Source organism: Bos grunniens, chromosome 6 (genome assembly GCF_055505025.1).
Source record: "Bos grunniens cultivar Pamir isolate PY7600 chromosome 6, Bosgru_T2T1.0, whole genome shotgun sequence".
Classification (NCBI taxonomy): Eukaryota; Metazoa; Chordata; class Mammalia; order Artiodactyla; family Bovidae; genus Bos; species Bos grunniens.
Genome location: NC_141170.1, coordinates 81,353,080 through 81,375,741, shown reverse-complemented (window position 1 = coordinate 81,375,741; position 22,662 = coordinate 81,353,080). Strand labels below are relative to the sequence as shown.

General features: G+C 40.1%; 1 non-coding gene across 1 annotated transcript; it reads right to left on the bottom strand.

The window, feature by feature from the left end:
* Positions 1-504: 504 nt before the first annotated feature.
* On the bottom strand, positions 505-576 carry TRNAA-CGC (transfer RNA alanine (anticodon CGC)). Its single transcript has one exon. It is a non-coding gene; the product is annotated as a tRNA-Ala (tRNA).
* Between the last annotated feature and the right edge of the window lie 22,086 nt (positions 577-22,662).

The following is a 22,662-nucleotide window of genomic DNA, read 5'->3' as shown; positions in this document are numbered from 1 at the left end:
TCTCCAGGCAAGAATACTGAAGTGGGTTGCCATTTCCTTCTCCAATGCATGAAAATGAAAAGTGAAAGTGAAGTCACTCAGTCGTGCCCGACTCTTAGCGACCCTGTGGACTGCAGCCTACCAGGCTCCTCCGTCCATGGGATTTTCCAGGTAAGAGTACTGGAGTGGGGTGCCATTGCCTTCTCCATTTAAAAGGTTAGAGGGGGTTAAATGAGCTGCTACAATAAGGTGGGAGTTGGTTAAAATGTGAAAGCAGAGCCATTTCTCTCATTGATCAGGCATATTGGGCATGATTTACAGCCTGGAAAATCACTGGACAGTAAAGCCACTGTGATAGCCCCCTGGTGTTCCACATTGTCCCGATCCCCCACTGAAGCCTCAAGATGTGGAGCCTGAGATCAGCTGGAACGTGCAAAGAGAAAGGGTTGGGGAAAAGGAAATATAAATTAGGAGACCCAGGTCTCCTGCCATCTGAGCCACCAGGGAAGCCCAAACAGAACCACCTGGAGATGCCGGGGATCGAACCCGGGGCCTCATACATGCGAAGCATGCGCTCTACCACTGAGCTACATCCCCTGGTAATATAAATTGACATCTCCACAAATGAGTACCAACTTCACAGGTATGAGTCTAAGTTAAAATGTATATAAAATAGAAATACATATATAACCAACCATAAATGGGAAGAACCTGGGGTGTCTGTGGAAAACCATGAAGAAACTTCACTTGCCCAGGGGCTAATACAAGCCACCTGGTCCAGGGCTGCTGTGTCAAGGAGAGCTGTTTGGAGAGGCAAATTCCAGGCGTCAGACCTGAATCATCATTTCCTGAACAAACTGTCTCCACAGTGAATGATATGGATCTTCCCCTACTTAGTTACTCATAAAGCACTAAGATGTGCTCATGCCTGCAGGTCACTCGGAGGGCCAGAGCTTTATCAGCCGGCAGGAACCAGGAGGCTCCCACTTTCTGTACATTTTGAATGAGCAAGAGGCAGGCAGATGAAGAAAAAGGTCTTGGGTGAGGGCATAAATATAAGCCAAAGCATTGAGGCATGAAGCAACATGACCTAGTCATGAAGTATTTTAGCATCAGTGGAGGTTGAGGGCCAGACAAGAGGAGTGGAAAGAAGAGGCAGGTGAGAAAGGCAGGGCCAGGTCTTCCCTTGTCTTGTCAAAGAATAGGGGCTCGGGTGAAGGATTAGAAACAAAGGAACTTACACAATCAGACTTGTATATTGGATTGAGCTCTGTGGAAGGTGAACTAGAGCAGAGCATCCAGGTGGGAATGTGCTGTACAGTGTAAGGCTGAAGGGAGGCGTCCCTCAGCCAGTTCAGAACAGTAACAGGGTTGTTAGGGGCTGAATTGTGCCCCCCTCCCAAATTTCTTAGGTTGAAGTCCTGACCCTCAGGATCTTAGAATGTGATTGCATATGGAAATGGGTCTTTCAGGAGGTAATTAAGTTAAAATGAGGTCATTAGGGTGGCCCCTAATCATCATTGGGCTTCCCAGGTGCCTGCAACGCAGGAGACACAGGTTTGATCCCTGGGTCGGGAAGATCCCCTGGAGGAGGGCCTGGCATTCCAGTATTCTTGCCTGGAGAATCCCATGGCCAGAGGAGCCTGGCAGGCTACAGTCCATAGAGTCACAAAGAGTCTGACATGGCTGAAGTCACTTACTTAGCACACACACATTCACTAATCCAATATACCTGATGTCCTTAAAAGAAGAGATTAGGACACAAACAGACAGAGGGAAGACCAAGTGGAGAAACAGAAAGAAGATAGTGGGCCACAAGCCAAGGAGAAGAAACTAACCCTGCTGACACATTGATCTCAGACATCTAGCCTCTAGAACTGTGAGAAATAGATTTCTGGTGTCTAAGCCAAGCAGTCTGTGGAACTTTGCTATGGCAACTCTAGGACAGTAATACAAAGGGGTAATAAGAGGTGGACGATGGTCAGAAAACTCAGCAAGACTTGTTGATGACAAGTGGAGACAGAGAAGGAAGAGGCTAGAAGACCTGCTAGATTTCTCATATGATGAGACTTGTGGGGACAGTTCAGTTCAGTCGCTCAGTCGTGTCTGACTCTTTGCAACCCCATGGACTGCAGCACGCCAGGCTTCCCTGTCCATCACCAACTCCTGGAACCTACTCAAGCTCATGTCCATCACGTCGGTGATGCCATCCAACCATCTCATCCTCCTCTTTCATCCCCTTTAGTGGGGACAAGGGCACTCAAATGTAGCAGAGATCCTGAAGAAGGAGCCATTCAGGCTGAGTTACATCTGAGAGCCCATGAGTGGAAAATGCACAGTTGAACATTGAATATTGAGTCAGAAACATTTCACAGAGTGGGAACCATGATTCTTGACCCATTTCTGAGACTGATATCTTGTGTGCTCTCGGAGCTTGTTTCTCAACCTTTAAAGAAAAAAAAAAATAAAGAAAAGATGGGATAGTAATGCTTTCCCTTCTACCTCGGAAAGTTGTTGAGTTCAAATTAAAGGAACATCAAAGGATGACTTAGAAACTTTACTGAGTTCACTTAGTAAAGTTTACTGAGTTTCCTAAGAGCAATTTGCCTCAAAATGACAAAGTGTTTTGTAGGCATGAATTATTTATCAAATCCTGGATCTGGTGGTAAACTGTCCAGATCCTTCGTTTTGCTCTGTTTATCACCAAAGGCTATAACCACATGATGGCAATTTGTGTTTCTAAAAACTTAATCATACTGATATATAATGCTATCTAGTGATAAGGGCTGATGTAACAATTACATGCATTTCTGCAAGATTTTAATAATAGAAGTATTATAAATCAGAAATAAGTTGTTTCATTTGAAACGTTTAGTGAGTCAGAAAGAAATCCGAGAAGTAATGAGCTATAACTTCTTAGATGTTATTGCTTTGATTGTTAAAATCATGAGCTAATGGTTTTGGCATCAATATCATGTGATATTATCACAAAAGCATAGATTGTAATAATCGTAATCAAAGCAAACAATGGTGTGAAATAATTTTTAAACTATTTGAGGCTAAGAACCTAAACACTAAAAATGAAGTGGTATGACTATTTTTCACCATTAGAGGGAAGCAATCCACTGCAATAAATAAATTTCACTCGAGCTTCCCGGGTGCCTCAGATGGTAAAGAATCTGCCTGCAATTCTGGAGACCTGGGTTCGATCCCTGGGTTGGGAAGATCCCCTGAAGGAGGAAATGGCAACCCACTCTAATATTTTTGCCCGGAGAATTCCATAGACAGGGGAGCATGGGGGGCTACAGTCCATGGGGTCGCAAAGAGTTGGACGCTACTGAGTGACTAACATACTTGGGGTGTTACTGCTGATTGGGCAGGGAGCCTTAAATGATTCTTCTAACATAGATTCTAACATGCTAGATTACAATTTCAAATTCCAATCAAAGAAGGAAAGCCCTTTTTATGTTTTATATAACTTTGTTGGCTATAAAGATAATATGCATCATTCCTCCAGAGGCTGTTGCAGAACCCCAAAGAACAGAAACTGGTAGAATTTCAGAGGTCTTCCATCTTACCAGAAATCTATAAAGTAATAGGTGTGAAAGTTTTCTTTTCTAGCCCTCTGGGAGAACAGACAGTCCTAAAAATAAAAATACTTGGTTAACTGATAACTCACTAAGTATGAAATAGTATATAAGTAGGGCAACCCTCATAAGTAACTCCATTAAATTTTTTAATCCATAAAAAATTCAGTCTTTTTAAAAATTATAATTGTACTAATACATGGCAAGAAAATTTGGAAAACATAAAACTATGGGAAAGAAGATGATTAACTATTACATTATTGATCTTTTTATTTATTTTCTTAAATGGTTACTTTCCTAAGTGACTATATTTAATTAAGACAGTACCTTAAATCTTTTTTAGAGTAAGGAAAAGAGGATAATTAATGGATGGATAAGTTAGGTATATAGATGGACAAGAAACCATCTCAATAGTTTCCAAAGCTGGCTGATAGTCAAAATCACCACATCAAAATTTATTGATGGAGAAAGAGAAGAAGAAGATGGATTCCTGAGTGTGTGTGTGTATGTGTGTGTCTGTGTGTGTGCACACATGTGCACGTTTGTTCTTAGTTTCCTAGCTGATAGTTTAGAATCAACTTGTGGAGCCCACAGAAAACATAGTGTCTAAATGGTAAAGAACTTTAATCCAAATTGCGGAAACCAAATTGGAATTAAACTGCTTTTCAAAAAAATCATTTTGCAATTGGGAAAATTGTGAATGGTATACAGTTGACACATTGACAACTTTAATAATACACTTAGGTCTGTGATATTTTATTAGAGAAAAAAGTTTATTTGAAACTACTTAACTACTGGGAACAATTTGTCTCTGGAAGTATATAAAGATGAACAGGCTGTTGAACAAAGAAATGAGAGTTCTTATTCACTAAAGACCCTCACAATAAAAACAAACAAAAAAATGCACCTCACAGCATTTCTCAGGCCTGTCACTTATATTACAAAGGAAGATTATTCTCCAAGGAGATAAAATTGAAACTTTAAAAACATTTTTTTTTAAAGAGCAATGAATCAAAGAATTGGCTCTTTGAAAAGACTGACAAAACTGACAAATCTTTAGCCAGACTCACTGAGGAAAGAGAAGGGCCACTATGATATTGTCTGTCAATTATAATTGTTTTAAAAAATGGAAAATAAAGAAAAGCAACTACTGTGGGATTCAGACACCACTGAGCCATTGAAGATTTAAAAGATGTTTAAAGGTAGTTATGGTTGTTATCAACAGTTCAGGAGATGTATGGGGGCAGACAGGCCAGAATTCCAAATTTATTCTCCCAGAGAAAGAACTATCTGGTTGGAGAGATTCATAGTTGAGACCTGGATTAAGTATGAAAGGGAGAGGATCTTTATCATTCACAAGCAGGCGACACAGCATTCACGTCAGGAACTTCTGAGAACAAAGTCCAATACTGCGTTGCCAGTATGGAGTCTTCACCTGCCTCTACCAGTAGCACAGGTCAGATATATCCAGGGACCAGAGAGTCTAGAAAAGTCTTTCTGGAGGCCAAAAAGAAATCAGGGCTTCTTAAACAAGCAATGCTGTTATCAATGTTATCCATGGACCAGCATCATCAGCATCACTAAGAACATGTTAGAAACGCAGAATTTGGGGTCTCACCCAAGAACCATTGAATCACATACTGCATTTTAAGTTTACGTTCCCAGCCCCAGTAATTCTATGTATTTGAAGTTAGGTCTTCTAGAGCCTCTAACCCATAGTTAGACGAGTGAGTGGTGAATGAACGGAAAAAAGCATTACCAAGGTGAAGTGAAGTGAGTCTTTCAGTCGTGTCCGACTCTTTGCAACCCCATGGACTATACAGTCCATGGAATTCTCCAGGACAGAATACTGGAGTGGGTAGCCTTTCCCTTCTCCAGGGGATCTTCCCAACCCAGGATCGAATCCAGGTCTCCCTCATTGCAGGCAGATTCTTTACTAACTGAGGTATCAGGGAAGCCCACGACCAAGACAGACTTGTTAACTAATAAGTTTAGAAGGACCTTCAGCCTGGGGCTTCAGATGTAAGCACAGAGATATCTGAATCTATAGATTTATCAAACATTGCCAAAAGATAAGAGTACTCAGATCTTAAATAGTGCTTGAGTTATAGAAACAGTTATATTTTTATTCTTTGTTTGAATTGATAACGATTAAATAAATCTTTTTTTTTTTTTTTTTTTTTAGTAACTCACTTCTCAGAGAAAAAGGTAAAATACTCACTCAGCTCCAAGAAAATCATGACTACAAGTGCAGGACTCACAGTGTTCTGGGCATTCCTCCACCCTCTTCACACATCCTTTCTTCCTTGAATTTATTTATTTATTTTTAAATTTTATTTTATTTTTAAACTTTACATAATTGTATTAGTTTTGCCAAATATCAAAATGAATCCGCCACAGGTATACATGTGTTCCCCATCCTGAACCCTCCTCCCTCCTCCCTCCCCATACCATCCCTCTGGGTCGTCCCAGTGCACCAGCCCCAAGCATCCAGTATTGTGCATCGAACCTGGACTGGCATCTCGTTTCATACATGATATTTTACATGTTTCAATGCCATTCTCCCAGATCTTCCCACCCTCTCCCTCTCCCACAGAGTCCATAAGACTGTTCTATACTGCTGTCTCGTACACAGGATTATTGTTACCCTCTTTCTAAATTCCATATATATGCGTTAGTATACTGTATTGGTGTTTTTCCTTCTGGCTTACTTCACTCTGTATAATAGGCTCCAGTTTCATCCACCTCATTAGAACTGATTCAAATGTATTCTTTTTAATGGCTGAGTAATACTCCATTGTGTATATGTACCACAGCTTTCTTATCCATTCATCTGCTGATGGACATCTAGGTTGCTTCCATGTCCTGGCTATTATAAACAGTGCTGCGATGAACATTGGGGTACACGTGTCTCTTTCCCTTCTGGTTTCCTCAGTGTGTATGCCCAGCAGTGGGATTGCTGGATCATAGGGCAGTTCTATTTCCAGTTTTTTAAGGAATCTCCACACTGTTCTCCATAGTGGCTGTACTAGTTTGCATTCCCACCAACAGTGTAAGAGGGTTCCCTTTTCTCCACACCCTCTACAGCATTTATTATTTGTAGACTTTTGCATTGCAGCCATTCTGACTGGTGTGAAATGGTACCTCATAGTGGTTTTGATTTGCATTTCTCTGATAATGAGTGATGTTGAGCATCTTTTCATGTGTTTGTTAGCCATCTGTATGTCTTCTTTGGAGAAATGTCTATTTAGTTCTTTGGCCCATTTTTTGATTGGATCATTTATTTTTCTGGAGTTGAGCTGTAGGAGCTGCTTGTATATTTTTGAGATTAGTTGTTTGTCAGTTGCTTCATTTGCTATTATTTTCTCCCATTCTGAAGGCTGTCTTTTCACCTTGCTAATAGTTTCCTTTGATGTGCAGAAGCTTTTAAGGTTAATTAGGTCCCATTTGTTTATTTTTGCTTTTATTTCCAATATTCTGGGAGGTGGGTCATAGAGGATCCTGCTGTGATGTATGTCAGAGAGTGTTTTGGGCCATAAATCTAGCCTTGGTAAATTCAAAAAAATAGAAATCATTCCAAGCATCTTTTCTGACCACAATGCAATAAGATTAGATCTCAATTACAGGAGAAAAACTATTAAAAATTCCAACATATGGAGGCTGAACAACACGCTGCTGAATAACCAACAAATCACAGAAGAAATCAAAAAAGAAATCAAAATTTGCATAGAAACAAATGAAAATGAAAACACAACAACCCAAAACCTGTGGGACACGGTAAAAGCAGTCCTAAGGGGAAAGTTCATAGCAATACAGGCACACCTCAAGAAACAAGAAAAAAGTCAAATAAATAACCTAACTCTACACCTAAAGCAACTAGAAAAGGAAGAAATGAAGAACCCCAGGGTTAGTAGAAGGAAAGAAGTCTTAAAAATTAGAGCAGAAATAAATGCAAAAGAAACAAAACAGACCATAGCAAAAATCAACAAAACCAAAAGCTGGTTCTTTGAAAGGATAAATAAAATTGACAAACCATTAGCCAGACTCATCAGGAAACAAAGGGAGAAAAATCAAATCAATAAAATTAGAAACGAAAATGGAGAGATCACAACAGACAACACAGAAATACAAAGGATCATAAGAGACTACTATCAACAATTATATGCCAATAAAATGGACAACGTGGAAGAAATGGACAAATTCTTAGAAAAGTACAACTTTCCAAAACTCGACCAGGAAGAAATAGAAAATCTTAACAGACCCATCACAAGCACGGAAATTGAAACTGTAATCAAAAATCTTCCAACAAACAAAAGCCCCGTCCAGATGGCTTCACAGCTGAATTCTACCAAAAATTTAGAGAAGAGCTAACACCTATCCTGCTCAAACTCTTCCAGAAAATTGCAGAAGAAGGTAAACTTCCAAACTCATTCTATGAGGCCACCATCACCCTAATACCAAAACCTGACAAAGATCCCACAAAAAAAGAAAATTACAGGCCAATATCACTGATGAACATAGATGCAAAAATCCTTAACAAAATTCTAGCAATCAGAATCCAACAACACATTAAAAAGATCATACACCATGACCAAGTGGGCTTTATCCCAGGGATGCAAGGATTCTTCAATATCTGCAAATTAATCAATGTAATACACCACATTAACAAATTGAAAAATAAAAGCCATATGATCATCTCAATAGATGCAGAGAAAGCCTTTGACAAAATTCAACATCCATTTATGATATGAACTCTCCAGAAAGCAGGAATAGAAGGAATATACCTCAACATAATAAAAGCTATATATGACAAACCCACAGCAAACATTATCCTCAATGGTGAAAAATTGAAAGCATTTCCTCTAAAGTCAGGAACAAGACAAGGGTGCCCACTTTCACCATTACTATTCAACATAGTTTTGGAAGTTTTGGCCACAGCAATCAGAGCAGAAAAAGAAATAAAAGGAATCCAAATTGGAAAAGAAGAAGTAAAACTCTCACTATTTGCAGATGACATGATCCTCTACATAGAAAACCCTAAAGACTCCACCAGAAAATTACTAGAACTAATCAATGACTATAGTAAAGTTGCAGGATATAAAATCAACACACAGAAATCCCTTGCATTCCTATACACTAATAATGAGAAAACAGAAAGAGAAATTAAGGAAACAATTCCATTCACCATTGCAATGGAAAGAATAAAATACTTAGGAATATATCTACCCAAAGAAACTAAGACCTATACATAGAAAACTATAAAACACTGATGAAAGAAATCAAAGAGGACACTAATAGATGGAGAAATATACCATGTTCATGGATTGGAAGAATCAATATAGTGAAAATGAGTATACTACCCAAAGCAATTTATAGATTCAATGCAATCCCTATCAAGCTACCAACAGTATTCTTCACAGAGCTAGAACAAATAATTTCACAATTTGTATGGAAATACAAAAAACCTCGAATAGCCAAAGCAATCTTGAGAAAGAAGAATGGAACTGGAGGAATCAACCTACCTGACTTCAGGCTCTACTACAAAGCCACAATTATCAAGACAGTATGGTACTGGCACAAAGACAGAAATATAGATCAATGGAACAAAATAGAAAGCCCAGAGATAAATCCACGCACATATGGACACCTTATCTTTGACAAAGGAGGCAAGAATATACAATGGATTAAAGACAATCTCTTTAACAAGTGGTGCTGGGAAATCTGGTCAACCACTTGTAAAAGAATGAAACTAGAACACTTTCTAACACCATACACAAGAATAAACTCAAAATGGATTAAAGATCTAAACGTAAGACCAGAAACTATAAAAGTCCTAGAGGAGAACATAGGCAAAACACTCTTCCTTGAATTTAATCCTTACCTGGATTCAACCAGCCTCCATTTTCATAACTTGTATTTTGCTGTATCCTACTCAAGCTGTTGGGTGTTAATTTTCTAATTTTAGAACCAGATTCTATGGGACTCAGTGAAATACATTTTGATAGTTCTCAAATTTTAGACTCACTTAGAAAGCTTTTTTTAGAAACGTAAACTTTTGATATTCCCAGAGGCTCTGAATCTGAGGGTCTGGGATGGGACTTGGAAATCTATGTTTTTAACAAGTACCCCAGGTGAATTTTCCAAACATGAACCACAATCACACTTTGAGAATGGTGGGCCTGGTTGTTAATGAATATTTCATATTCATACTGGGACAGACTGGGGCCTGGGACCCTTTGCTGCAATGCTTGCACCTGGACAAATCTCTCCTCCAGCAACAAAATACAAAGAAACTATAAGGACTAAAATAATTGTGTGCCTAAACAGTTGGGGCAAATTATGGACAGAAAGATACAAATGACCAAAATACCCAACCACCACTTCTGAAGAGCCAGGAGCAAAATCAGGGTACTGTACATGCTCCCTGCACACAACATCACCTAAGGGGTGGCAAACCACTTAAGCCATCCCTCTGGCCCAACTCCTGGACATATGCCTATTCTCACCCCATATAAAGAACAAGCTGGCCCCCACCATGGCGCCCAGGGAATGAGCATGTCCCTTTTTCCTTCTTTTTGCTCCCTCCTGGGGCAGCAGGGCCTCCCATAAAACCTTGACTGAATTTCTTTTCTGGCCTCTAGTCAATTTCTTTAAGTGAAAGTGTTACTCAGTCTTATGTAACTCTGTGTGACCCCATGGACTATAGCCCGCCAGGCTCCTCTGTCCATGGCATTCTATTGATTGAGGAAGGCCAAGAACCCTGGTCAGTATCGAGACCATCCTCCAAGGAGTGATGATGGGTTAATTAGAACAGTTCCAGAGATGTGCTGGCTTTATAAGCCCTTCTGATGCCAATGAAACCCAGATGAGCTAGGGCACAACTTTGAGAAAATTGCCTAGTGAATCAGAGCCAACAAAGATGTTTCTCTGGCAGGAGGTGTCTTGAGATTTACTCCCTACCACCCAGAGAGTAGAACAGTGACTCACAGTACCATCCATTTGGAAATGATAAAATTGAAGAAAGCATTTTATTTAAGACAGAGAAACATCGATACAAATGTAAACTCTTAACATGGAAAGGTTAGGCCTGAAATGTAAGAGATTTTATATTTTCCAGTAATTATGTATGAATTTGTAAGCAAACTGTCCTAATACTGGTAGAAGCAGTGAGTTGCACAATTATGCAGTTAATGCTGTGATTTTATTTAAGGATGTTATAAAGCTGTCACAGTTATTAGGTGAAGGAGAACACAACCAAGATCATTGTAGGTGCTTGGTGGTTAAGCCAGAATGCCTCCCACTTACTGTGGAAGGGCTGGGTGACATTCAATGGCATTACACCTCACTTGCGTGCACATGCACACATACACTGCTGCTGTGTAATAAGAAATGTGATGGCTCAGCATGTCAGGTACATCAATGACACTCACTCTAATAATGAAAGCACATTAAATTCTAAATTCTCTGCACCTTTATTTGAAAACACAGAGGACACATGATAATCGTTAACTTCAGCTGGGCTCTTTTAATGTGCAAAACTTTTCTCAAAGTGCTTTATCTATATTGATTAATTTAACTCTCAAAACAACTGTAGATGGGTATACTCTTACTCCCATTTAGTGAGGAAATGGAAGGCAGAAAAGCATTGAATGACATGTGTGAAGTCACACCAGGAAGTAGTTACAGGCAGTCTGGTTCTAGAGTCGTTTTCATTTTGCACTGTCTACAATTGGTTTATAAAACAGTATTTATCTAGATACAAATTCTTTGCTGATTACATCCATCAGTTCAGTTCAGTTCAGTTCAGTCGCTCAGTCGTGTCCGATTCTTTGCGACCCCATGAATTGCAGCATGCCAAGCCTCCCTGTCCATCACCAACTCCCGGAGTTCACTCAAACTCACATCCATTGAGTCAGTGATGCCATCCAGCCATCTCATCCTCTGTCATCCCCTTTTCCTCCTGCCCCCAATCCCTCCCAGCATCAGAGTCTTTTCCAATGAGTCAACTCTTCACATGAGGTGGCCAAAGTACTGGAGTTTCAGCTTTAGCAATCAGTCCTTCCAAAGAAATCCGAGGGCTGATCTCCTTCAGAATGGACTGGTTGGATCTCCTTGCAGTCCAAGGGACTCTCAAGAGTCTTCTCCAACACCACAGTTCAAAAGCATCAATTCTTCGGCACTCAGCTTTCTTCACAGTCCAATTCTCACATCCACACATGACCACTGGAAAAACCATAGCCTTGACTAGACGGACCTTTGTTGGCAAAGTAATGTCTCTGCTTTTCAATTTGCTATCTAGGTTGGTCATAACTTTTCTTCCAAGGAGTAAGCATCTTTTAATTTCATGGCTGCAGTTACCATCTGCAGTGATTTTGGAGCCCAGAAAAATAAAGTCTGACACTGTTTCCACTGTTTCCCCATCTATTTCCCATGAAGTGATGGGACCAGATGCCATGATCTTCGTTTTCTGAATGTTGAGCTTTAAGCCAACTTTTTCACTCTCCTCTTTCATTTTCATCAAGAGGCTTTTTAGTTCCTCTTCACTTTCTGCCATAAGGGTGGTATCATCTGCATATCTGAGGTTATTGATATTTCTCCCAGCAATCTTGATTCCAGCTTGTGCTTCTTACAGCCCAGCGTTTCTCATGATGTACTCTGCATAGAAGTTAAATAAGCAGGGTGACAATATACAGCCTTGACGTACTCCTTTTCCTGTTTGGAACCAGCCTTTTCCTATGCTATGGTTTCCCTTTTCATTCTCTCAATGTTCTTTTGTTGAACAGGATTTCTTAATTTTACTGTAATTGAATTCATCAACCATTTCCTTTATTGTTAGAGCTCTTTGTACTCTAAGAATAATCTTTGCCTACCATCAAATTCATGAAATAGTCTCCTATGTTATCTCCTACAAGTTCTATTGTTTTACCTTTCAAATTTACTTAGAAAAGATTTTTGTGTTTGACATAAGGTATATGTCAAAACTTTTTCCCATACAGATATCCAGTTTATTAAAATCAAGACTTTGTTTATTAAAAAGACTATACTGTCTCCATTGTTTCACAGTTTTACTTTTATAATAAATCAAGTGCTCATCTAAGAATGTTAACTCATTTTAAAATATCAGTTTGGCATAATTAGTGCATAAGCTAAATTATACTGGAATACTGTTTACATGTTAGAAGACTTTACTAAAACTCTGATCATGATATTCTGATCCCACAAATATTTAAATTTGGATGTATCCCTTTAATAGAGAGGGTGAAACTCCGTGTATTGTGTGGGATACATGCAATGTCCCATCGTAGCTATATTCTATTCCAGACTTTTCCAAATTGGTATGAAGAGAGTTGTTCTTTGGGGGTCGGGGTGGACAAAATGAGAGGAGGGTTTAGAAATATATGTGGAAAGAAAATCCTTTACCACATAAATTCATCTGTTCACGCCACAGAGTGTGACTGGTCTCTTTTCTACCCTAGGATTTTTCTAAACGTTCAGTGTGCTAATAACTAGGGTGTGACACATTAGTAAGCATTTCCCAAACTTGTGTGACCACAAAGCCCTTTGATGTCAAAGCACTTCACTCTCAGCCCAGCCTTCATTCACTGTTTAGCCAAGAGAAGAGAAATCATTAAGTTCCAGCCATCAAACCCATAAAGCCACCTGCATCCGACCTCATGCCTTCTTCAGGTAACTAGGTCACACCCTCCAGTGGAAGGAGCATCTCTTTACCTTGCTCCATTTTCACTTGCTTCCTCTGGACTCGGCTCTGTCCTCTGCATCCTTCCCCTTCCTGGTGGCTGGTTCCTCCCGGAGAAAACCTAAACAGACTTTACATTGCCCCACCCTTTAAAAAAAGACCATGAGGAATTTAAAACAGTACAGCTTCTCTGGAAAATAGCTTGACATTTCTTAAAATACAAAATATACATGTATCATTGTTGTTGTTAATCACTAAGTCGTGTCTCTTTGTGACTCCATGGACTACAGCACATCAGGCATCCTGTCCCTCACTATCTCCCAGAATTTGCTCAGCCTCATGTCCACTGAGTCAATGATGCCATCCAACTATTTCATCCCCCTTCTCCTCCTGTCCTCAATCTTTCCCAGCATCAGGGTCTTTTCCAATGAGTTGGCTCATCCCTTCAGGTGGCCAAAGTATTGGAACTTCAGCTTCAGCATTAGTCCTTCCAATGAATATTCAGGGTTGATTTCCTTTAGGATTGGCTGGTTTGATCTTGCAGTCCACAGGACTTCCAAGAGTCTTCTCCAGCACAACAATTCAAAAGCATCAATTCTTTGGCACTCAGCCTTCTTTATGGTCCAACTCTCACACTCATACACGACTGCTAGAAAAACCATAGTTTTGACTATATGGACCTTTGTTAACAAAGTGATGTCTCTGCTTTTTAACATACTGTCTAGGTTTGTCATAGCTTTTCTTTCAAAGAGAAAGCATCTTTTAATTTCATGTATCATATACTGTGTCATATAACCCAGCAATCATATTCCTGGGGATTTATTCCAGAGAAATGAAACTTATGTTCACATAAAAACCCATACAGAAAAGTTCATAGCAGTTTTATTTGGAACAGACAAAAACTGGAAACAATGAAAATATCCTTCAACAGGTGAATGGCTGAAAACTCCCATGGTACATCCATACCATGGAGTACTTACTATTCAGTAACAAAAAGGAATGAACTATTGGTAAGCAAACTGTGGATGAATCTCAATAGAATAGGATAAGCAAGAGAAAACAATCTTAAAAAGTCAAGTATTAATACTACATGATTTCATTTATATAATGTTCTAGAAATGAAAAAATTTCACAGATGGAGAACAAAGTCATGCTTGTTAAGAACTAGGGATGTGGGAAGGGTGGCACGAGGGAAATCTTTGTGGTTCAGAAATAGTTTTGTATCCTGAGTGCAGTAGTGGTTACACAAATATGCATGTGATAAAAGTAGCATAGACTTATATGCACAATATACCAATGTCATCTCCCTTGTTTTGATATTGTACTATAGTTACCTAGCTGGAGAAGTAAAACCATTGGTGAAACTGGGTGAAGGGGTAAATGGAACCTCTCTGTACTTTCCTTCCAATCTTCCATGAATCAATATTTTTTTCAAAAGAAAAAAATCAGTGTAAACAAATAAAAAACATATGAGCTTCCCTAAACCCCATGTTCCCCTTCAAGTTCAACAATATCTTTCTCCACTTCTTTACAGACAGATTTATTGAAGATATTTTCTTTAACTTATATTCTCCATATCTACCTTTTTTTGCACCATTACTTGATTCACTAATTTATTCATCAAATATTTAAGTGTGTATTATGTTGTATGTACTGTTCTAAGTTCTTGGGACATGTGAATGAACAAAATCTCTTCCCTCATCTAGCTTATGTTTGAGGGAAGGTTGGGGAGACAGACACTAAATAAAGTGACTAAAACCGTACGTTCAATCGTGATAAATGTTAGAAGAAAAACAAAGTTGGGAAGAGGGATAGTGCTTGAGTGGAAATAAATGTAATTTAAATAGAGTGTTGAGTAAGGCCTCAAAAAAGGCAACATTTGAGCAAAGACCTGAAGGAAGCAAGGGAGTGAGTTTGGAAGAAGTCTGGGAGCATCATTTCTGGAAAAGCAAACAACTAATGCAAAGGCTATCCTGAACAGCAAGAGTGATCCTGGATTTATCAAGAAAGAGTAAGGAGGTGAGTCTGATAGAGTAGAGAAAGTTGAAGGAGATGAGGCCCAGGAGAAAACTGGCTGGAAGTGGAGAGACCAACCACTTGTCCAACACTGTCGTCTGTAAGGTAAGAGATTGTGAAGACCTTGGTGAGTTTTGAACAGTCTGCTATGATCTAACCTACACTTTCACAGCAACTGCTGAGGATGGAAGAATTGTGAAACTGCTCTGGCCAGGGTAAATATCACCTCCACTTTGCATGATCCACTGGGCTCTTCTCAGTCCTTATTCTTACTGAGTGACCTTTTAGCAGCATTTGACCTGCTGACCACTCTCATCATCTAATCAGTATCTTTATCTCCTTCCTCTCAGGCTACTCCTTCTCGGTCTCTTTTCCTTTACCTGTCTCATAAGCACTGGATTTTTCTCAGGATTGTATATGTGGACTGAGGAGTAATAAATTATTCAGTCTGTGATACAGTTACATTGAGAACCATCCTCTTAATTCTTAATTGACAGAGCAACCATAAGACCACATTACACAGAAATGAAGAGACTATAATCTGAAGTCTTAAATAATATCTCAATAGATCTTTACATATTATATTCATCCTCCTCCACATAAATGCATATTCTCCAACTGAGCAGAAAACTGGATTTTCCCCACTGCTGGGCATATATCCAGAGAAAAACATGATCCGAAAGGATATGTGCACACTAATGTTCATTGCAGCACTGTTTACAGCAGCCAAGACATGAAGCAACCTAAATCTCCATGGACAGAGGAATGGCTAAAGAAGATGTGGTGGTAAATATATACAATGGAATATTACTCAACCATTAAAAAGAATGAAATAATGCCATTTGTAGCAACATGGATAGACCTAGAGAGTGTTATATTGAGTGAAATAAGTCAGACAGAGGAGGAGAAATAATCCTATGACATCCCTTATATGTGGAATCTAAAAGGAAATGATACAAATGAACTCACTTGTAAAAACAGAAAAATACTCACAGACTTTGAGAACTACATTATGATTGCTGGGGGGAAGGGATAGTTGGGGAGTTTGGGATGGACATATACACACTGCTATATTTAAAATGGATAATCAACAAGGACCTATTGTACAGCACATGGAACTTTGCTCAATGTTATGTGCCAGCCTGGATGGGAACAGGGTTTGGGGGAGAATGGATTCATGTATATGTATGGCTGAGTCCCTTCACTGTTTACCTGAAATTATCACAACATTGTTAATCGACTATATCCCAATACAAGATAAAAAGTTAAAAGAAGAAAACTGGATTTTCTCTTTAAAGGGGTTGAGTCAGAGATGCTCCAGATTTGGGGGTCACAAGTCCAACTGGGGGAAGGAGGCACCTAAATAAAAATAAATGCAGTCAAAATCTGTGAATTGAATTATATTTGTCAAGACATTCCTCCTTCTGACTTGCTTCCAAAAAACTAGCAGTCAGGCTATTGAAGGACAGACAATGCAATTGCATTGATTTCAACAGCATTAACAAGTATATAAGCTCTCAGCCCTAACTGCTTCTTTGGGTCTTCATTTTTCTTGTGAAGGCTTCCATCACATGTAAAAATTGAAGAATCCTTTTTGGGAAGAAAAGATCCAAGAGGAAAAGCTTATAGATTTTGACATTTGGGGATGTCACAATGAGATGCTACCTAATCACCCTAAAGTGATGGCTGCAAATTGCCAAGGTCTTTTCATGAAGTTGCATTTAGACTTTTAGTTCAGTTCAGTTCAGTTCAGTCGCTCAGTCATGTTCGACTCTTTTCGACCCCATGAATCACAGCACGCCAGGCCTCCCTGTCCATCACCAACTCCCGGAGTTCACCCAGACTCACATCCATCGAGTCAGTGATGCCATCCAGTATTCTGTTTCAAATATTATTAGACAGCCAAAGATCACCATGCTCTTGAGGAAGTGCACCAACATTAAAGTCAAAGACCAAAACAAAGAAGAAATAGGAACTCAGAGGAAATAGAGACAATTCAGAGAGCAGAAGCAAACGATTGAACCCAGGTCTCCCACATTGCAGGCAGATTCTTTACCAGCTGAGCCACATGGAAGCTGAAGAATACTGGAGTGAGTAGTCTATCCCTTCTCCAGGGAATTTTCCTAACTCAGGAATTGAACCAGGGTCTACTGCATTGTAGGCAGATTCTTTACCAACTGAGCTATCAGGGAAGCCCTCAGATAAAGTGTAGTTAATGTTTAAAGAAAATATTAGTAAATACTGCAAGAGTGAGAAACGATAGAGCTCTTGAATATTTAAAACCAAATATTAAAATATTTGAGAGAAGAAATTCATAGGACAAAAAGACAAGGAGATGGGAAATAAGATCAGTGTTAAAAAATCTATATTAAGCATAGATTCAGCCTCTCTGCTCATAAAAGATTCTTAATATGTAGTAGCTATTATCATCTTATTCAGAAAATAACTTTGTCAGTGACCTTTCCCTGTGAGATTCCTTCCAACTTAAATGTGTCTTATAGGATTATTAAAACATAAGTTTCACATATATGATTTTAGGGCACTTAACTTAGATTTGTACATGACAATGAATTTACTCAACACATATAATACACAATGCAATTGCATTGATTTCAACAACATAAACAAACATATAAGCTCTCAGCCCTAACTACTTCTTTGGGTCTTCATTTTTCTTGTGAAGGCTCCATCACATGTAAATAACGACAAAATAAAATTTGTATGCTTTCCTCCTGTTAGTCATGTCAGCTTGTTTTAGGTCTAGCCAGAGACCCTAAGGGCTTCCCTTGTGGTGTAGTGGTAAAGAATCCGCCTGCCTTGCAGAGTATGTGGGTTCAATCCCTGGTCTAGGAAGATCCTCTAAACAAGGAAATGGCAACCCACTCCAATATTCTTGCCTGAAGAAACCCATGGAGACTGGCGTGCCACAGTCCATTGGGTCCCGAAGAGTTGGACATGACTTAGTGACCGAACAACAGAACATAGATCCTAAAAAAATAGAGGAAAAAATTTATCTTCTCTATAGTGTTAAAGAGCATAGACCAAGGGAACCTGATCTAAGTAGAGGCATCAAGAAAGACTGTCTTTTGGGACTTGGCTAATGGTCCAGTGGTTAGGACTCCATGCTTCCACTGCAGGGGGCATGGATTCCATTCCTGGTCAGGGAACTAAGATCTTATATGCCTCATTGCAAAAAAAAAGTCTTCTCGAGAAATGCAAGTCTGAACTGGGATCTGAGGGATAGCAATTACTATGTGGGCAGATGTTATGTAAACAATGTCCAGGCTCCCTTTCTTTGTTAGTTTTAGAACTCGGATTTTATCCTAGGTAGCAGCCCTTCTTATAGATAGGCACGGCCACTGGAATTAAGCAAAAGTTGTTGAGTGGAGCTTCCCAAGCATTCTTTAAAAGGAATGACTCAGCTGGAAGTGGGTGGTTTGCCCTTTGTCTTTACCCTTCCTCTTAACTGGAAGGGAGAGGTGATAGCTTACATTTCAGCAGCAGATGACCCCGAGGATGAAAACTCTGCACTATATGTTGGAAAACGCAATCTCAGATATGCAGTTTTTCCAAGCTTCACCAGGTAAGAATGAGCCATGCTCTTACAACACTTCCCTAGAGAGACAAAGATTCCACATGGGTGTGCTGAACTTATTACCATATGTGGAAATATTTTTCTGTCTCAGGCTCAGCATGTGCTCCTTTGTTTTGTTGAAGCATGTGTAACAATGGTCCTCGGACATGTTTCCTGCTTTCAGTACTTCAGACTCCACTCTGGAAGGGAGGTGCTGAATGACTGTTACTCATGAATGTTGAGATGGTGAATCTCTTCTTGCCTCTCCCTAAACATTTCCTATGTATTCCTCTGTCTAGGGTTCAATGGCAGCCCACTCCAGTACTCTTGCCTGGAAAATCCCATGGACGGAGGAGCCTGGTGGGCAGCAGTCCATGGAGTCGATAAGAGTCCGACATGACTGAGAGACTTCACTTTCACTTTTCACTTTCATGCATTGGAGAAGGAAATGGCAACTCACTCCAGTGTTCTTGCCTGGAGAATCCCAGGGATGGTGAAGCCTGGTAGGCTGCCATCTATGGGGTCGAAGAGTCGGACACGACTGAAGCGACTTAGCAGCAGCAGGGTTCTTGCACCTCCTGACGTATAGTGTCTTCCACAGGCTCTGTCCTTTCTCTCTGCTTGTTTCCCTCTGTAATGGCTTCTTTAGGGAAACCTCCAGACTCCTGCTGTGGGAGTCTGAATTGTCATCTCAAGATCCCACTGGACTTTCTTTCATCTACTTTCTTCTCCCGTGTCCCCTTGTTACTTGAGAGTCAGCATTTATAATTAAACTCCCCATCACTTTCACAGCCTCTTTCTTCCTAAGCAAGTGGGAAGTGTGAGGGCCCCAAACAGGCTAGTGGTGTATATTCTGCCACTTTCACAAGCTGTATCTAGCTGATTCTGTGATCCATTTCCAAATGGCTTCTGGCAAGTTCCATCAAAAATTCATGACTCTGGCCAATTTACCTGCTGTTAAAAGATAATTTTCAAAAATAGTTAAAATCGTGACTTATACAGATATAAAAAATGAATACATGTTAAAGATTTTAATTTATGGAGGAAACAATTGGTATAACTGGTTCAAGTGAAAATTCTGAGGACAGACACATTTACAGATCAGGAATATTGAAATGAATGTGCAAATGGAGACAAGACTGGTTTCCACACCACCCCTCCCCCAACACCCCCCCCCCCCGCCCCCGCAACTTCTACTAGACAAGACATAATCTCCATATCTACCGACAAGGCGCATATTGCAATGCATAACAATTCACAGAGCTGTGAAAAAACTTTGCAGAATCTTAATCAGATAATCCACAGGAATCTTCTTAAATCTCAACAGACAGTACATAGTTTTTCACCAAAGCACAATTTCCACACTGCTTGGTCTTTCTCCACTCTTGACTCTAATCTCTATCAACTGTATTAATTCATAACTTCCCCTTGCTCCAGCTTCTACAAAGAACATTGAGTCCATGTTGACTCCCACATCAATAATAAACTCTTTTAGCCTTTCAAGAGCCTCTTTAATCCAGCATCACTCTCTTTTATAATCTTTTATTCTAGACAACCTTGACTCGGATAAAGGAATGGCTCCCCACTCCAGTACTTTTGCCTGGAAAATCCCATGGACGGAGAAGCCTGGTAGGCTGCAATCCATGGGGTTGCTAAGAGTCGGACACGACTGAGCGACTTCACTTTCACTTTTCACTTTCATGCATTGGAGAAGGAAATGGCAACCCACTCCAGTGTTCTTGCCTGGAGAATCCCAGGCACTGGGGAGCCTGGTGGGCTGCAGTCTATGGGGTCGCACGGTCGGACACGACTGACACAACTTAGCAGCAGCAGCAGGCAAGCTTGATCCCTACACTCTAAGCCAAGCCAATGACCTCCCACACATTCCTTCATATCCTAATGTCCTCCTCAATCATCTATATCCTTCTCATTCTACTGGCTCCTTTCAAGCACTTTCTGTTTTTGCATTTATTATTTGAAGGCCATAAATGGGACTTGTTCTGTTCTTTAATAAACAATGCTGCACGCAGTAGACCTTGATCACACATTCACTCAAATATTTTATAAACACCTTATATATGTGGCGACCACAGTCTGAATTCTAGATCTAGGCACTTGAAGTTCACAGATGAAAGCCATGGCTCCCAAGATGCCTAGGGGAAACAGACAAGGAGAATACAGGTGATCAATACTCTGAGACAGGCTGTTTTGGAAGCAAAGGGAGAGCACATAACCCAAGTGTGGAACATCAGAGAAGGTTTCCTGGAAGTCATGGCACCAAACCAAAGTCTTGGTCAAGCAAAGGACAGAAGGAAGTATATGTGCTTATAAACTGTATGGAAAAAGTGTCTATTTGCATCTCTTTACAGTCATGATATATTTTGCCTCTACTAGGTAATAGTCTTTCAGGCTAGGGACTCTTACATTCTGTTGTACCCCATGGTTTCTAAAAGAAAAACATGTAAACACCTTGTGAACTTAGGGTTTAATGGATGACTAAATCTTGCGTCCCAAAGTGGCCAATAATACTGTTCAGTAACGACAAAAATTACTTGAGGCCTGTGACATTTGTTCTCCCTCATTCTATAAGGCATGTGAAAATGCAAACAGTTCGGTAAGAACCAAGCAAAGAGGAAAGTAAGTGAGGCCATGCCAGGAAACAAATCCTCTCTGGTAGGAACAGCAAACAAAATGAAGAGGACAAAATTTGCTGAAAGGGGATGGACACAAATGTAACTTACCGCTCTGCAGCAACCTCTGAAGCTCACAGAGCCCTCCTCTCCACTCACACAGAAGGCTGCTACTGCTGCTAAGTCACTTCAGTCGTGTCCGACTCTGTGTGACCCCATAGACATCAGCCCACCAGGCTCCCCAGTCCCTGGGATTCTCCAGGCAAGAACACTAGAGTGGGTTGCCATTTCCTTCTCCAATGCATGAAAGTGAAAAGTGAAAGTGAAGTCACTTCAGTCGTGTCCGACTCTTAGCGACCCCATGGACTGCAGCCCACCAGGCTCCTCCGTCCATGGGATTTTCCAGGCAAGAGTATTGGAGTGGGGTGCCATTGTCTTTAGGAGCAGGTTTTAGCAAATTTCTGGCTGTGGAAACTGCAGCTTAAGTTCACTGGAACAAGAAAACAGCTATAAGGTGAATACAAAATGTCTCTTTTAAATGAACATAGGTGAATTTTGCTGAGTTTACCGAGTTTGTGATGCAACTCTTTATCTAAAGGAAGTGAAAGTCAAAGGGAACCTACTATGCCCAACTTGTCCAACCTTTTCAAAAATAGACAGTCAAATCTCTGTTGTGTCCGGCCCTTGTACAGTGAAATAGACATTCTCTCCGTCCCGGCACTGAGGCCAGGACTTTAATCACTTCTAGTTCGTGGACCTCGCCCACCTTGTGCCAGAGGTAAAAAGATCCAGCTAAAATTGGGTTCAGACACTGGTGTTAACAGTAAGGATATTTTTTGTATCCCTCTTTGAGCTTCGTCGTGTTCTCCTAGTTCCATTCAACCATATTTTACTCATACAATTAAAAATGTAAGACTTCTTTTTAAAAAATATGTATTAAAATACTGAGCGCTTTTCGCAAAGCTTCTTTTTTCAAAAAACAATATTTGGGCTAACTGCCTACAATGTTGAACCCTTGGACCAGATGGAAGTTCAGAAAAAAAGTTCAAAAAAAGCAAAATTATAAAAATTACTCAGTAGGAAGGCCCTCACTACGCAGTTTCAATTCTGTTTTAAAGCTACGTGCAACCTTTCTCCTCGGTGCCCCGCCTCCACCCCGCGCCCCTTGGTGTACAGCAC